This window comes from Lygodium microphyllum, chromosome 26 (assembly GCF_053477565.2).
Source record: "Lygodium microphyllum isolate KBCC chromosome 26, Lygodium_microphyllum_v1.1.10, whole genome shotgun sequence".
Classification (NCBI taxonomy): Eukaryota; Viridiplantae; Streptophyta; class Polypodiopsida; order Schizaeales; family Lygodiaceae; genus Lygodium; species Lygodium microphyllum.
This window is the reverse complement of record NC_141160.1, coordinates 64013091-64031709: the sequence shown is the minus strand read 5'-3', so window position 1 is coordinate 64031709 and position 18619 is coordinate 64013091.

Genomic DNA, 18619 nt, shown 5'->3' with positions numbered 1-18619 from the left:
TTTTTAGTCTCTTGAACATGGCCATGTCTGAAAATTCATGAAATCCGTGATTCTAATGAGAATTTACACTCATGAAAGCACAAAGGATCTTCTCCAACAAGCTATTGAATACGTCTATTAAATCATTGGCTTCTTTTGATTGCATTGAAGCAATCTTATTGTTCGAGAGCTGAAAATTACTTGGGAGCAATCATATTGGACAAATTCTTCTTGAAGATTGGTCTTATTGATTTAAATCTTGGTCTATTGATGGAGTCTTATGCTAAAGGTTGATTGATTGGATTCATCCACTACTTCCCATCAGCATTAAAGAGGTAATTCTAGAACTTTTAGCTTAATCTCTCTTTTATCCAATTGTTAAACTAGTCCTATTGTTCATAAGAGAGATTAAGTGTAGTAGAACCTCTTAATACCTATTGAAGGCATGTAGAATTCAGCCCAACACTGATTATGATTGTTTGATGAGTTCTTTTCTGCCCATTCAAATGTTGAAGCTCAATTGATTGTATAAATGCTACTCATTGCCTACTTGACTTGGATTTTTGTTGGATGGTTGAGCATTGATGCTATAGGACTAAAATAATGATGAAAATGGTAAGTGATAACATTGTAAAAGCAGTGAGCCACTGCAAAAGGGTAATGCCCTATCCATAGCCTTTTCAATTTAGTCATTTCCCAATACCCACTTGCATTTCATTAAAAGTTCAAAGGATTTTTCAGTGTGCATAGCATCCTTGTTTGATTAGCCATTAGAATGTACTTGCCATGTTGGTTCCTGCGAGGAAAAGTGGATGCCAGGTGAGTCGGGAAGACACAAGAGAGGTGTCCCTCCCTTCCCGATTAAGACCCTGAAGGGGTGCACAACTCGACTTCAGGTGGAACTTTGCACACCCCTCTTGTCTTGGAGCTCATGCTATTTTCAAATTTAGGTGCAGTTACATTTCCATTATTAGATTTTGGTCCAAGTACAACATTGATTAGCAATAATCAGGGTTCCATAAGTGGTTGGTGAACCATTGGATGAGGGGTAGAGCATCTTCTATTTTCAGGACACCTACATGTGTTTGACAGATAAAACAACAGGTATATACCCATCTACAGGTTGTTCTTAAGCCCTACATGTGCCCCTAACCCTCTCTTTGTTACTACAGTGGTTTACAAGGTTTTCTTCACTCAGGGTATTCCTACAAGGTCAAACAGGGTTTCCACAGGGTGTTAACAAGTTGCAGGAATTCTTCGGACAAGTACACAATTCCTATTACAGAAAATTTTGCCATGATCTGATTTAGGATCTTAATAGCTTCATTCAAATAGGGTATTCTAAGATCCAATTTGAATTTTAAAAAAATTAATTCTGACATCGGGAGCAAAATTTATGGCCATTTTACTGACAGGGGGTCTAGTGGACTACATTTAAACATGCTATTTGGAATACACTATTTAAGTTCAATCGACCTATATACCCTATTGAAAGTTGAGATATTATTAAATCTAGTATATCCCCATATAATAAGCTTTCCATAGAGCTATTAAGCACTGGAATTGGTTTCATATTCAGAGAGAAACAAGGGGTTTAGTGACAAACTGTCTACTATTACAGCACTGCTTCCGAATGGCCAGGAATAAGAAGAAAGACCCTATTACTGAGGCATTGAATGATGGTGTCAGAGACTTTCAAGAGGATCAAAATCACAAAATTGAAGCCCATAATGTTGATCAAGTAGATGAAGAATTAATTATTGGGATTGCTCATAGCACCATCAAGGACAATAGGACATACATGAAGAGTATGCAGGGAATGATTATCTCCTACTGTCAAAAGAGCTTGGAAATGTCAATGAAGGCCTTTCTAAGGATTTGAAGGTTTTTAATGAAGTTTTAACCTGTATGAATCAAGATTTGTTGCAAGGGATGTCACAGGTACACCAAGGAATCTCTTTGGATTGCAGCAAAGCAATAAATTCTTATTCCAAGAGCTCATCTCAGTCATAAAGGAAATCAGAAGCAAACCACAAAGTGAACCTCAAAATATTGAAGACTCCCATGTGATTCCCTTTGTTGGTAATCCTTCCCATCCAAACAAAGAAAAGTCTTAGCCAGTAATGCACACCTTTGAAAAGGGAGAGCCATCTACAGTCAGGGGCAACCATCATCCTTTACAAATTCATGGTATTCATACCCCAAGGCCTCAGTTTAGTAGTCCAAAGGATAATCATAGACATGAAGGGGAACATGACAACACTCAATGGGATAGTGATTATCATCGATGTGACCCCTTCTACAAGAATTTTTATCATTAGCCCTCAAATGCACAAAAAGGAAATGCAATCAATAATCAAGTTCATGAAGGCGGAAGGCACGATGAGCAAAGATTAGCTATGACATTCCCGATTTCTAAGCACGCATGAACCTCCTCTTAATAGGAGGTCATGAGAATAATAAATTGAAAATAAGGGAAATTTTTTTATTATTTTCCCCCTTTTTCCCCCAACGACTGTCGTGCTGGAGGGGAGGGGAATTGCAAGGATGACTGAGCATCCTTGCTGGATGCCTGGGGGGGGTGGACCCATGCAGGATGCCGCGTGGGGGAGGGAGGATCCCCTCCCCTCACCTATATAATTTAGGGGGGGAGGCGAAGGGAGATGGCGGCCAATGTGCCGTGATGCACCGTGAGAGAGAGAGGAGAGCTATGAACTGCCGTGAAAGGGAAGGAAGGGACGTGACGTCGCCAAGTCGAGAGAGAGAGAGAGGAGAGCAACGTTGCCGTGTGTTGCGTCGTGAGGAAGGGCTGCCACCGCAGAAGAGCCGCCAGCTGCTGCCGTCGACATCCAGTCGCCTAGAGCCGCCAGCAAACTCCCATCTCCACGCCACGTTCGCAGTCGAGAAGCTTCCAAGAAGCTTCTTGGAAGCTTCTAGGGGAGGCTCTCTAAGCCCCCTTTTCTATTACCTTATCAAGTGGTTTTTTTCAAACCCGGGGATTTAAGCCTTGCTCCCCTTGCATTCCACAAAAATATTTTACCCCTTCCATGGATTCCCACACTAGACGGTTTTAAGCCATTTTTCCCTTGAATCTTCGTAATTCCACTTTATCCCTCGGCTTTCTTTTAAAGCCCTTCTCGTGGACTCACATAAAGCCATATTAGCCGGGTTTTAACCCCTCCCCATTGAATCTTCTTTAAGTCCACTCTACCCTCTGGAATTTAAATCCATCCTTCCCATTGTAACTCCTACAAGCCCCCCCTAGCCCGGACTTTGAAGAGAAGAAGGGGAAGTCTACGAGCCCTTCCCACCAATCACCCACAAGGCCGGCCCTAGGATTTTAGGGAAGGAGAAGAAGAACTCTAAAGCCTCCATTCTTGCAAGGCCCATTCGCAAGAGCCCTTTCCGCGAACATCCTCATAAGGCCTCAATTTTTGAAACTCCATTCATAAAATCCCCATTTCCAAGAACTTTGTAGGAGCCCCATTTCCACAAACCAAGCTCCAACCCCGCAAGGCCTCCCATAAGGCCAAATTCTGCAAGCCGGTATTCTCAAGAATCCACACTTCGGAAGGGATATCCTGCGTACGAGGGAGAAGGGCAAGATCTTGAGGCTACGTACCAAGGCAAGTAAATTCACCGATCGGGTAAGGATAAAGGCAAATCGGAAGTCCGTAATTACGCCTACGATGGGCCCTAAAAAGTCATAAGGTGCACCTGCGGGAGGTTCCTCTCCTAATATTCATGTGGATATCTCCCCAAGCCCACAAGTTCAGGTTTTTACTAATTTTGATTCCATGCAAAAGCATTGCATTAATCACAATAACTTCATGGATTAGGAAGCACCTATGCATGCTTAAAATCACCTAGTCAAGTTAAATGCAACTGGAAATAAATCGACTATTCGAACAATGATTAGAATTAGTTCATGACATGAAATTGGGTCATTGGTATTTTCCATATAAAGAAATTGTCTATCCATTTAACGTCCTTAATAGTATGTTGCCTTGTCATGCATGTCAAAGTGACGGCCTAGAACACCTTTTTCCTATCATTATAAGGTTGAGATTATTAAGTGCACCTTTGACTAGGCATGGAAAGATTAATTGCACGTCGCATTTTTAGACAAATCTTCATTGAATGATTCATTAGGGAAAGTCCTTAACCCCGTAGGAAATAGAAGAACGCGGAAATGATTCTAGGAATTTGCGTGTGGCATGTGATTGTAAATTGGAATAGGTCAACTCTAGTTTTTTTTCCATGAATTTCACTACGTTGTAGTCAGGAAAGGAGTGCATGTTGCACATTTGTCATATGAAAAATTTCATTCATCAAGAGTTGTATTTAGGGAAAGGCTGCATGGTTTATTGAAGCATGAAATCTTAAAAGCTTAGAAAAAGAATTGTGGGCATGATTCTTGAATGCAAGTCCTAGTAGGATCAATGGAAGTTATGCCGCAATTTAACATGCGTTTTGATCTTAACCAGAAAAGTTAGGGTTATTGCGAATTTAGGGGTACGTAGAAGCAATGAATTATGCGTTTAGGTGAATTGTGAGATGTTACAACTAGCTTTCTCCTTTAAGATTAAGTTAACATCTCTAGGGATGGTTCGTCCTTGTTGCAAGACAAGTAGATCGAATTATCTAAATCGCCTAACCCGCAAGGGATTCGCATAGGATACATAACCCAAGTGCTAACTAGGGTTTAGCACGTTAAGGACTTGACTTAGTTTCACGCACTTGTTACCAAGATGAACCCTTGAACCAAAGGTCCTACCCACATTCACGGAATGTAGGGACAATTGGACGCTCATGCATAAAACGATCTAAGGTTTCTACCCTAAGGATCACTCGTTCAAATGATGAAACTCGGATTGAATTGGAATTCCTAGGACCGAATGTTGTCGGCCTAGTGTAATTAGAAATGGATTGTGTAAGAAGACACCCTAAACCCTGCTTCTCGTCTGGAGATAATTCCGTGACCAGAAAACGCCGTTCAATGGGTGAAATGATCCCATGGGATAGATGCGACACTTGTGCAATAAGTTGCAACATTGCATAGACTTGTGGTTTGTTCACAAGAGAGTTTTGCCATTTCTTGAAAGGTTGGCAAGTTTAACTTGCAAGAGGATAAGTAGTCATCCAGTTACATCACCTTTCTTGGGGAAAAATTGCCAAGTAAAGGGAAGTTAGGTATTTGCTTGGAAGCAAATGATCAATCAATAAATTGGAGCGACATGGTCGCCAGGATTTACTGTTAATAAAACCTAAGGTATTGGTTAAGTTGGGTTAACAGGGTATGGCCCTAACCCAAGGACAAAAGGGTGAACAAACAAACCCTTGGGGATCTTGCCAAGTCGCAATTGATCCCGGATCGAATGCTGGATGCATTCAGAGAGAAGGATTCACTCCTTAACAGTTGGCCAAGTAAACGACCACTGGAATTGATTCTGCTTGTAACAGTTTAGAAAGCACTGTTTGCATTGTTTGCTCAAAGAACTAAAGGATGAAATGATATTTAATGCTTCAGGTTGAAGGCCTGAAGGGAGAGGCAGCTTCAGTTACCCCCGACTGCCTGCCTGACCCTAACCAAGGGGTTTGTTGATGACCGCGTCGAGAACGTGGATCGAACCCGCCGCAAGAGGTCTTTCCGTTGAGCTCTACTTAGAGCAGGAGGACGCTTGGGTGCCAGGGGGGGCTCTGGCCGTAAATCCCTCGCCTTCCGGGTCCTGCACAAGAGGCTAACGTGACTCGGGATTGGATCTCGAGGCCCGCATACTAGTCTACGGGCAGAAGCTTGGAATAGTGATCCCCCCTGGCGGATTACTGGATAGCCTTCGAGCGGATTATGGACAAGCCTACGGGTGGAACTCCTTGTATTTCAAAGATAAAATGATGAAATGATAATAAAGAATTTGTTTGATATTGTTTTTCTATGTCACGTGATAAGATTACGTGAAGGAACCAGTGCTTAACAGGAGTAATTAAAGAAGTTGATTGTTATATGTCAAATTAATGTGTTAGATAATTACATAACTAAAACAAACCGAGGAAAGTGCGAAGGATGGACCATGGGTCCGTCCTACGGTTGGGTGGTCCCGGTTAGCCGGGAACTTTTCTCAAAAGTCTCGAAGAATAGCGGGATGATCATCATCATCAAAACGAATAACGAGAGCGATGACCTAGAGTTACTTCTTATCCGATTTACGCTGTTTTAGGGGAATGGGACTATGCCTTATGGCAGAGAGGTTGAGCCTTGCATCCCTCTCGTTTCCCATTCTCCTTGAACCAAGTGCAGCGTGAATCCGCTTCGGACCTGGCGTTTCTGCGTAAAGTAGTTCGCTCGGGTCTGACGCTAGTTGCTGTTAGCTAATGACCAAATCAGGAAAACCCTAATTCAGGTCGATCCTAAGTGGGAATGGCCAGGATACTTCCGCTACGTGGCAGACGCGGGAAGACCTAGATCGCAAATCCCGTAACATTCCATGGGAATGCCGGGCGGAGCTTTCTAGACATCCTTTCCGATGGATTGCTAGGACGTGTCCTGGATGATTCTAGTGGACACGTTGCATCATCCCATGACATCCCAAACTAAGAGCGTGTTTCAAATGGACAACCCTTATCTCATGGTTTTGGGCCACCTACTTTTATAAAAAATTCATGGAATAAAGATTCTCATCACCGCCACAGCTACCCATCCTCATCACCGTCAAGCTCGATGGTCAATGTAATCTTACCATCTTTTGCAAAAGCATCTTCAATGTCCACATCTTCATATTCATCATCTCTAGGCTCAAGTTCATCATAAATCGCATCATCCATCTCCTCGAATGCATAGGCTGCATCATATCTTCTCTTGAATAGTTTGATTCTCTTCCTTGCAATTGGAATTCGCAAGGCCGTACCATCAAGCTCTGCTAAAGAATATGTAGCATTGTCATGGACATGCCGCACTAAATAGGGCCCAAACCATCGTCTAGAAACCTTGCGGATAGCACTATAATGGTTGTCTAGACTACTATCATAAACCAACACCCAACCTCTCTCTTTTATCTCTTTAGGTCTCAATCTGTGTCTGCTATCAAAGTGGTCTTTGTTGCGAGTTCTGGCCTCTTTGAGCTTTTGAATTGCTTTCTTAATATCTTTAGGTCTTCTTTCCAACTGATGAATATGAAGAGCTAAAAGATCTTCCCTAGTCATCTCTTCTTGTTGCCACGATAAAGCACTCCAAGTAAGTGTGCAAGTCTTTGTAGGCATGATTGGCTTCTGTCCATACATTTACTCAGCTAGCATATAACTTGTAGTCACACTATGAGTAGTGCGATCAGCCCATAAGGCATAAGGCAACAACCTAAGCCACTCTCGACCCGTCCACCGTAGGCATTGGCCAAGGCTTTCACAATTGGCGGATGGTATCTTTCGCTCTTCCCATTGCCTTCCAGATTATATGCCGAAGTCAAAGCGAGATTAATGCCAAGGCGAGACAAAAACTCCCTAGCCTCATCAGTATCCAACTCACCTCTATCTGTAGTAACTTTTCCAATACATCCATACCTGCAAATAACATCCTCCAAAAGAAACTTACAAACCACTGATGTAGATTTTGTTTGTAATGCTCTTCCTTCAACTTGATTTGTGAGATCTTCTCATGCCAAAACAATGTAACGCATCTGCCATAAACCAACAGGCATAGTAATTAAATCAAGAACCCACTTGTAATGAATACATGGCGGGTAGGTAGGATGAAGCTCATCTCTATGCCTCACTAAAGAGAACAACTGACAATCAGGACATGTCTCAACAAACTGTGAGATATCTTTATACATTCCTTTCCACCAATAATGCTCTTTGATCTTCTCATAGGTCACCCAACTAGCTCAATGTCCAACCCAAAGACTTTCATGAAATTCTTTCATGATATGCACTTGTGAAGCTCTATCACAAACAACTCTTAATGGCTATCCTCCTCACTTTCGTGGATACTTCTAAAGTAGCCCACTTCGCAAGAAGAAACCATAATATTTTCTTCAAATTTTGTTGAATTCTGCATTAGTCCATCCATCTTGTTTAGACATTATTCTTAAATAATGACCAGTGCAAATACTCTCTTGTATACAAAGACTCATCAAAGCTTTCCAAAGCAGACACATGACAAATATGTTTAGCATGCATGGCTGAAATATCAGCCCCATCATCAGCATCATCAATACAAGAAAAATCCATATCTTTATACCTTGCTCATGAAAGCATATCAACTACTGGGTTGTCTTTACCTGCTAAGTGCCTAAACTCAGGATTTATGGATTCTATGTACCCAATCCACCTAAGCATGTCAATATTCCGAGTAGAACAACTCATGATCATACCTAGCAGAGGCAAACAATTAGTCTCAACCACCACAGTAGCTCCAATGAAGTACTCTCTATCATTCTTGAGAGCCGTGACAACTCCCAAGAGCTCTCTCTTAATTTGTGGATACCTTCATTATTGCTTGTTTAGGACTTTCGCCCCAAACTGAATAGCATACATATTCCCTTTTGCATCATCTTGGCCAATAGCCCATCGAATGCCAATAGGAGTAGTATCAACAATAATCACAATAGGTCTTCCACACTCATAATCTACCTTTTGAAGAGTCAGAGAAGCTCTTAATAATTTCTTCAATTTTTTCATGGCTTTAGTATATTTCCTCCCAAGAAAAATGTCTCCCTTTTCTCAAGAGCTGATAAAGATCATTTGCAATATGAGCAAAGTGAGGAATCTAAATAAAATAAAACACATAAGCTCCAAGAAACCTACGAACCTCTGAAGTAGAGGAACAAGTTTCCTCAATCTTTTCTATGACATCAACCTTCGTAGGAGAAGGCTTCGTGCCATAATATCCACACATATGACCAACAATCAAAACTTCTCTGGCACCAAAAATAGACTTCAATCCTCACAAGGTCAAATTCACTTCTTCCAGTCCAAAAAAAATCTTCTCAACATCTCTAATATGTGAAGTCACAAAGAATCTGCATCCATGGTCATCTAAAGAATCATCTTTACCTTCTTCCAAACAACCCTTAATAGGTAGGTCATCAATGAAAGGCATAATAAGCTCAGGGATTAAATCTCCTAGAACCTTGTTCATCCCATTCATCATATGAGCAACCGAATTAGTAGCTCCTTGTGGAAGAGTATACATTCGGACAAGGCCTAGAGGTGTCTTCATCGTAGTCCAATCTCTGGTTTCTAGGACATGCTGGAACTGATCATATCCCGAATAAAGATCACCAAGAGAATAGATAGCACGTCTAGCAAAAGCCTCAGCAAACTCATCCACAATAGGACATGCACCAACATTTCGAATAGTGACCTTATTTACTGACTGTAGGTCTTGTATGAATCTAAGTGTCCCATTCTATTTAGGAACTATGAACCATCTATTAGAATATGGAGCTGAAGATGGCTCTAGAATTCCCATCCTGACTCGCTCATTCAAGAGCTCTACCAGTTTGGGCAAGTGAGCCCTCACAAGAATAGGTCGTAGATTCCAAGGGACATGCGGAATGGTAAAAATAACCATAGGAGTTACAACCCTAGGATCAACGCATCCAATATCAGGTGGAAAAAGAGCAAAAGATTTTTCATGTCTGCATAGCATCTCTTCAAAAAATATTACCTCTTTTAGAAGTAGAAAATCTTTGGTCCCAATCTTTATCTCTTTCAATGTCTTAGCTGAAAACTGATGTCCATTACCTGCAAGATCTCGCAAAGGAGGTTGCATAATAGCTCTTCTAATCATCTCATCATTGTCCAAAGGTAGCGGTCCTGCAAAGTAGTCGAACCTTCTTATCAACTATCTTATACTTTTGTATAAACTTTGGCTTCATTGCTACAACCTACAGATTTCACATCATAATGAGAAAACCTTGGTAATTACAAATTTTACTGTGTATAAACAACAACACCCAAATCTTTTTACTGAAATATGTCAGCAATGAATTATTTTGCTGAGAATCCTTAGTACCCAATTTCTTTTGAAGCATAAAATCAACAATCTCACAATACATCGCAAGAGAATGAACCTGTAAGACATGACATCTCTTGTTTCTTAGCATTTAGCAAAACCAAAAGTTCTTTCATGGTATCTGAGCATGAAAGGGCATCATAAAGACTATCTATCCGGTCCTCTTCCTGTAAAAAACCTACAATCATTAATTTTTTTTCTTTTCTTTTCTTTTTACATACTGCCTGGCAGCTCTAGGCATATCAGAAATATGTTGAAAACACAAAGTACTTTCAGGGGATACACCATAAATACATGAGGAAAAACTGCCACTACTAGGAGGCGAGAGCTTTCCCTGACTTGTACCACCATCGTCACACAAGACAGTGGTACCTAGCTAAAATTTGGCTCTCATGCTGGAAGAGGGAAATCCCTCAAGGAATCTTTATTCCGCTGATGATTAATACAAACAGTCATGAACTGAACAACTCTCTTCCCATCCTTGCTTCGAATCCATGCATAGGCAGATCCATCATCCAAAACCTTAGTCTCCATCCGAGACTCATTAGTAAATGACTGCCCCAAAATAATAGGATAAGAATAAGATTTTTGTACAAAGAAATGATAGGACTCACCCACATCTCCAATAGAAATCTTCATATTTGGGCAAGCAGCCCTGCAGTGTTGTTGGCTGCAGGCATGTGCTAAGTATGATCAACATCAACTCGCCATCTACCAGTATCATATAAACCTCACACAATTACATTAGTCTCGGAATCATGATCCAAAAGTGCAACACAAGGAGTTTTTGTCTCACCAAGCTTGACGACAGTTTCTATAGTCGCACGAGCCCAGTGACTTTGAGAAAAATGGCTTCGAGGCACTAATCTAGGTGCATCTTTGCCTTCATCATACTGCACGGGCTGAAGTAAAGGGTGAAGAGACTTCTTGGACTGCATAAATAGAGATCCTTCTGTAGATTCCTCATTGATCTGTTCTTCAAAATCAACCACCTCAATTTGTAATCCATAGAGAATAGCCTCGGCAACAGCTAAAGCCTCTCGATGGATCATATCTCGTGATGGTTCTTCAATAATTTGGCGCTTTCTTTTTATGATGTCCATAAAAACATCATGGAACTCTCTCTTGGCAATCCCCAAAACTTCTCCAAGTGTAAATTCAATCATGCAATTAAGAATTCGATCTTCAAGTACCTTTTTCAAGTTTGTGGAAGTCTCGATGTTGGATAGTAGCTTGAATCCAAGTTGCTTTTTCGGCTTAAAATCCTTTAACTTTGGAGCCTTTTGGTCTTCTTGCACTTTTAGCTTTTACACGTTAGCCATACTCTGCTAAGTCCTAAAGAAGAAGGCTGAAGAACTGGCTCACTCCTCCTAGTTTCTTTCTTTGACCCTTCAGGTTGATCATTATCTCTTTTGCAGTTTTCTTCAACAAGTGCTTCGAATCCTTGAGATTTTGCAATATAAGCATAGATAGAGAAGACATATACACGATCATTCCATCCGGTTCCTTTTCTAATTGCATCTCCCATGGATGAAAGTTCAGATGAAGAAACTTTACCTTTCTTTTTCGCATGTGGTGCATAGGACCATAAAGGAGACTTATTCTTTCGTAATTGCCCCAATTGAGGATCATAGGCAGTAGCTTCTCTTGCCACCTCTTGCTTTACATAAGAAGAACCTAAAAGGGTCTCCTCCGATAATTTCTTTATACCTCCTTTGCCAAAATTCATTTTGAGTGGTTGCTCTGAGTCTCTAAAATATATCATCCTATCCTTCCATACCACCAACTTCAATCTTTTCGCCTCTTTGAAGTCTTGATAGTCCTTGCGCTCATAGTCTAGACTATCGCATCATATGCAACAATGAACACGATCATTTTTGAAAGAATTCATAGGAGTAGAAGAAGAGGGAACATAAATTGGAGTTGGGTTAAGTGGATGTTGATCTCTTTTGTCCATCTTTATGTGAAGATCCTTCAAGTTCTTTGAAATTTCTTCCACCATGTCTTCGATAGTTGGTTTAGCAGATAGCCTGACAGTTGCCGCAGGAATAGGCATAGACATAGGCATAGATGTAGGCATAGACATGGGATGAGAGGTAGGAGAAGAAGTGGAAGGAGTAGTAGGCGAAGTGGGAGAAGTGGAGGTATGAGAAGACATCGTTAGAGATGTTTGAATACCGTTTTGTAAGCGAGCCTTCCATCTTCGCCTCTTTGTCAATGTGGAAACAACATCAACAACATCTTGCCAATCCGTCTTCAATCCAATAGATTGTGTTTGGTCTTCAAGAAGCTCTCCCAACTTCTCTTGATTAGTGCAAGATCAGCAGCCTGCAAGAATAACTCCACTTTCTTCGAGTTTAGGGCTCTTTGTTCAAGTGTATCCAACTGGTTCTAGCATTCTTCAAACTTGTGCAATAACTCGGAAGCAATAAGTTCTTTGTTGGGCTGATAGACCAACTCTCTAAACGTCTTCTGAGTAGCAATACCATAATCCTCCAAGAAATATTCATCTTTGAGCGCCTTCTTGAAGGCATTCCATTTTGAATCTTGCACAAATAAATTAGTCACTCTAACTCGCAAAGCAGGTGTGACAAGCCGTAAGAAATAATTGCTCCAATAGGTAGGAACTCTAAAAAAGTGCATCTGGCTTTCAAAAGTTTTAAGATAAACTAAGACATTCTGTCCATCAAATAATTTACGTTCACTTACCATAGCCTCGATCGCTTTGGTTGCTCCATGTGTATGCTCTTGTTCTTGGTGTAGCATTCGTTGTTGATCCAATTGTTGTTGATATAGCTGTTGTTGCTACTGCATAGATAACTGCATCTATTGATTTTGCATCATAATAGCCAAAGATAGAGTTTGCAATAAAGTCTTCATCTCGTCGGTTGAAAAGGAAGAAGCACTCGATGATGTGGGTGGAGTATTTGAAGAATCTTCCATCTCCTCAATCAAAAGTGACGCTTTCACCTCAGGTTCACCAGGTGTCGCTCTAAATTCGCGCGGGAGGGGGTTTCATGAATGTCGCTCATCGTGCAGGGACGCTTAGCACGATGGGAGCAAAAGATAATGTTAACTTCTCAAGTCAAGATGAATGCATGGAGAAAAAAAGAATGATTAAGTTTCACATATAAAACTAGCAATGTGAATGAATACATTGTTTGTCTCAATGCTTTTGGACATAGACATGTATCCCAAAGCATATAAACATCTCAATTTAAGTCACAATGTGCTTTGGTAGGCTGCTCAACCAGCAATAGAAGTGTTCTTCAATTATCTCTCTTTTTTATACCTTCTAAGGCACAACTCTTGATTATAAGCATGTTGAAGAAGATATAGACTTCGCAAGTCTTTAAGTGAATCTTGCCATTCAAAGAACCTTCGATTCTAGTACATTTGTTTGGCAAGATCTAGTTGAGAAATAGACGATGAGAAAGGCATCAAGAATCATGACTTAAGGTAGATAAAGCTTAACAGCACTGCGAGTGATGATGATTCATTTATCATAGAAATTTCAACTCTAGTCTATCAGCAGTCATATAGAGGTGGTGAAGAGCCTCCAAAGTACCAAAAATAACATCAGCTTGCACGATGGCTATTATATCCAAAAATACGAAGAGGGATAAGGGATGGGACATGATAACCACCTCACTACCAATTTAGCACAAGCTCTAGGATGTCCACAAGTGAACGTGATGCTGAAGAAAACTTTGATAAAGGAAACAGCGCCTAACTTCATCTTTGTCGCAGCAGCAGTCACTTTCTGTCTCCTCCGAGCTTCCTCCTCCTTGACCTCTTCTTCAGTTGCATTGCACCCTCATCCTGGTCTTCTGCATTTCCTTCAACTTCGGCATTGTCTGCCACCTCGTCCACTTCGTCTTCAGCTACGTCATTTTTGCTACGGCCTTCTGTTCTTCTTCGTTCCTTATTATCGGCTTACGGCAGGCTTCGCACTATCACCTCCTACGTCGATGTTATCAGCTAATTGTCATCATTGTTGCCAATATCGTCATCGTCCGCACTCCTCCAGAAAGTATAATCATCGCCGTGTTCATGATCAAATTTATTAATGATGGCAAGAGGCTTCGTAAGACATAGTGAAGCTGAGCTCTTTCACGCACTCCTAGATATGTGAGGGCTCCACATGATCCACGTCCTCCTCGAGTACAGCTTTTTCTTCGGCTTCCCTTCGACTTCAACTTCTTCCTCATTTTTCTGCTGCATCTTTGTTGTAGTCTTTATCTTCTCCTCTTCAGTCTTGTCGTTCCAGATTGCTGTCATCAACTTTGGCTTCTTTATTAGCAGGTTCCGATATCGCTCCTCCTTCTGTTGCATCTGCAAGCTTTGTTTTTGTCTTCTTCTCCATCAACTTCACTTCGTTTACAGTTTTAGCACCATCTTAGTTCAGCAACGCCTACGTCTTTCCTCTCTGTAGCTTTGCAAACTGTCGTCAGCTTCAGAGGTCATCGTTAGTCTTCATTCCGCACTCTCATGTGTCTCGCTTTTCCGTTCCTTCAGCTACTACACGGTCTTCTTGTCTTCTGCGTCGTCCTCCGTTCCCGTCGCACTGTTCTTCTTTTTAAACCAATTACACCTTTCTTAATAGCGCTTCCTTCATGCTGCCTCATTAAAAAGCTCGTAGCTTTTCTTATGGAAAAGCTTCAAGAAAGCAATGTGCTATGATGTCAATGTTGATGCCTTGTATACTCTGTCTTTAACTGCAGGTCGGTTCTTCCTCCTTAAATCTCTATCTTTCCAGCATCGCTTTATGTGGAAAAGCTTTTTAAAAAACGTGGTTAGGCAAATAACGACCACAATATCTCTTACAAGGACATTCTCTTTAGTATTCTCAACAAGGTCACCTCTTGTTTTGAAATTGGGAGCATATACGTGCTATCAGAATCAAAGCCTATTCATTGGCATTTTCCTTAGTACTTGTTTTTTCTTTCTTTTGTTTTTCAATTGTCACAATTCAATATCCTCAATGCTATCTTCAAAAAGTGGCAGAATCTTACAAGGGAAAAGTTGTTGTTTGAAAAATGGAAGAACTTTTTGTGACCTCATTTTTGTAATGAATACTAAATCTATCCTTAAAAGTTTGTAAGACCCATGCTCAATGCTTTGATCAATATCTCATCCTTCCCTTTCACAATAGGAAGTAAACCTGAATGAAGCATTGTTATGCTTCTCTTCAACAACTCATCAATCAACTAGATACAATCTAGAACTTCCTATACATAAAGCATATCACTGCAATAGTGACGGTCTGAAGTCAATGTATACAACTTTGCACGATTGTTTATGCAAATAGTATCACTACAATAAAAAGGCCTCATAGACACACATTTAGACACGATTTTTGAATATAGAGAAATTCTTACGGGCGCGTCTATCTGCCCGTCTATTTGTGCGTCTACCATTTCGCGTCTATAATCGCATGTATCAACGAATTTACACGCACAAATAGACGCGCAATAGACGCACATATACACGCGCATATAGATACGCTGGTAGACACGCTTTTACAAGCACTGATAGATGTGAACGGAAAACAAAAAATATCATTTTTAAAAAAAAATTAATTTCTTTTTTAAATTTGAATTATGAAGCGCGTGTATAAGCGCGTGTAGTCTGCATTATAGACGCGCGTATAAACGCGAATTATTTGCAATTTAGACGCGCTAATAGACGCGCAAAACAGAACTGGAAAAAAAAAAACTAGAGAGCAAGCAACCACATGCTCTCTGGTTTTTTTTTTCCCCCTCCCATACATCAGATTGTGTATTTGGGAAAAAGACAATGTATCTTTACAAGGGAAGTTTACGTGCTTGCGACCTAAAGCGTGGACGCAAGCAGTAGGCTCAAAGAGATATCATACATATACAAGAAAAGAAGGCCTCATGAGGAGCTACGAATCTGAAGAGGAAACATCTTCACTAGTACCACCATGGCTACTAGCGTCGTTATCCCCCTCCTCGCTATGCTCCATATCCGGGTTCGCCTACACATACAAAAGATCAGGATTGCTTATATAGACAAGGTGGAGAAAAAGTTATAATTAGCTATACTTTTAATAGGAAAGTAAGAAAAACATACATCCTCTGGCTGTCGAATCCTCATGGCCCGGTTGTATTGGTCCTCAGTGATGAGACCCTCCTCATAAAAGTGAAGCCATGTCGCTGCGCGGTTTTATGGCTTTGATGGTAACCTACCTCTCTAGGAGTAGGTGTCCTACCAACGATGGTAGTCTGCAAAACATTTAGAGATATACAACCAATTATGAGTCACAATATATTAGACTAAAATATATAAAGAATTGAAAGAAATATAAATTTAAAAAAACTAGGAATCAAATATACTTACAAACTCTGCCTCCCACGACTCTCTGCCGCCCGATCCGTAATGCGACAATCCCATTGTTTCTATTTGGATCCGTCGCGCCTCTGCGTGCTAGCGACTCTTCACTTTCTCAGCTGCTTTCTTCTTGGCTTTCTTCCACTCTATGCGGTGGCACATAGGTGGTTGGCTATAGGCTCCACGCCCCTCCTCTAGCCTCCGCAGTGAGTCCCTGGCCCGTATCAGGAGGTGGGATCTTTTGTTGTGAAGCATATCCCTCACTTTTGTACGTCCAAAAATCAGCCGAGAATCGCTGACCCTCAGGATTTGGGTACCTCCTATGGACTGCCCTCAACACCTTCTGCCACAAGCCGCTTTTCTGATTTTTGAAGGCAATGAAACAATCTTTATATGTCGCATGCACGACGCTCCTTATGTACACCATTACATCCCTTCCCTCATCATCATGAAAGATGCCACCAGCATCTGTAACTGTATAGTACTGGCGTACAACCTCTTCTACGTGATCTATTGGTGAGGGTGATCGCTTGCCACCTCCTAGGCAACCCCCACACAAGCCTCGTCCTCCCCCTCGACTTTCCCTCCTCCCTCTCTGTCGACTATCCTCTGCCTCGCTGCACGCACGAGCTTCTGCAGATGCACGTGCTTCTGCAGATGCTTGTGCTTCAGTCGATGCACGTGGAGCACGTGGAGTACCTGCATATGGAGTACCTGTATGTAGAGTATCTGCATGTGGAGTCTGGGAAGTAGTGCCAGGCAAAGACGCAAGAGGCGTCCCAGACATGACACTGAACACCTCGTCCCCGCTGTGGGAGAGCGGCCAAGGTGTCTGGTCATCTCTCCCATGAAGTCTTCCCTACTAGGAAAACCTCCAAAAAATGCATTGACCCCCTGCCAAAGGAGGCCAATGTATCATTCATGCGATCCACATCTAGGTCATTGCTAGATGAACCTAGATACGACATCTGCAAAAAAAACACAGGAAAAAGACAAATTTATTTGCATACAAAAATCATATATTACCTACATTTTCAAAGAGCTTTCTTTAGACATTGAGCATAACACTTAAGTGCTAATGCTTCTCTTAAACAAGAAAACTGATAAACACAAACATGGGATTAGTCACATTCATCATTGCAAGATACGTGATGTTTACTATCAGAACTGGGAGACCTGGCACGTGTATCCCCGCGTCTACATTGCAGGTTAGACGCGCCCTCAAACGCGCTCCAGAGTGAACCTTCTGTCCAGCGCGTCTATCTGCGCATCTAAGATGCAGCAGAGACGCGCTGTCACACGCGCATCCCAGGTCAATGCGCGTGTATAATCACGTGTAGACTGCAGGTCAACCTTCTGTGCAGCGCGTGTATCATCGTGTGTACACTGCAGAGCACACGGGCCAGCACACGTGCTCTAAGACGCGCCCTCAGACGCTCTGAGAGGAAACATTTTTCGCGTCTATGTCTGTGTCTACATTGAGATGTAGATGCGCTATCAGACGCGCTCGGTCGGTCGATTTTAGGCCGAGGACCGCCATTGATGATTTACAAAATGCAATACATAATGGAATCACACATCCTAAATACAGACATAGTAGAGAGAGGAAGAGAGAAACAAAGAGAGAGAGACAGAGAGAGAGAGAGACTCACCTTGGGTGTTTGGTGTGGCGGGTGGTGGCGCTTCTTCCTTCTCCTTCTTTCTCTCCTTGGTAAGTTACCCTCCCTTGATGCTTGCTTGCTGCTTCTTCTTGTTCTCCTCTTTCTTGTTCTCTCTTTCTTCCTCTCCTTGGCTTTCCTTTTTCCCTTCTTGTGTGTTTGAAATGAAAGAAGAGGTGAGTCATGAGGAGGTGAGGCATGAAGAGACTAGGTGAGGCATGAAGAGACTGCATGTCGGCTAAACTCAAGCTTCAGAACTGCAAAAAATGCAGGAAAGGAAAGGCGCAGTTTGAAAAGAAATGATTTAAGTATGGTTTGAATTTTGACGTGTGCGTCTATTTTCGCGTGTATATGTGCATCTTTTGTTCAGATAGACGCGAGTATAGACGCGAATATAGACGCATCAATCCAAATTTGAGCATCTGCTTGGACGGACCTGCCTCTACCGTCAAATTCGGGCGGCTTAATCTACTTGAGAAGAAACTTATTCTCCTGGATTATAGTAGTACTTGATGTAGGAGGAAAACTGGGAATCTATACCTAGGGTTGTGCCTGGATAAAGGTTTCTTAACGTTATTAGTCATTAATTGTTATGATTTAAATGTCATCTCCATTT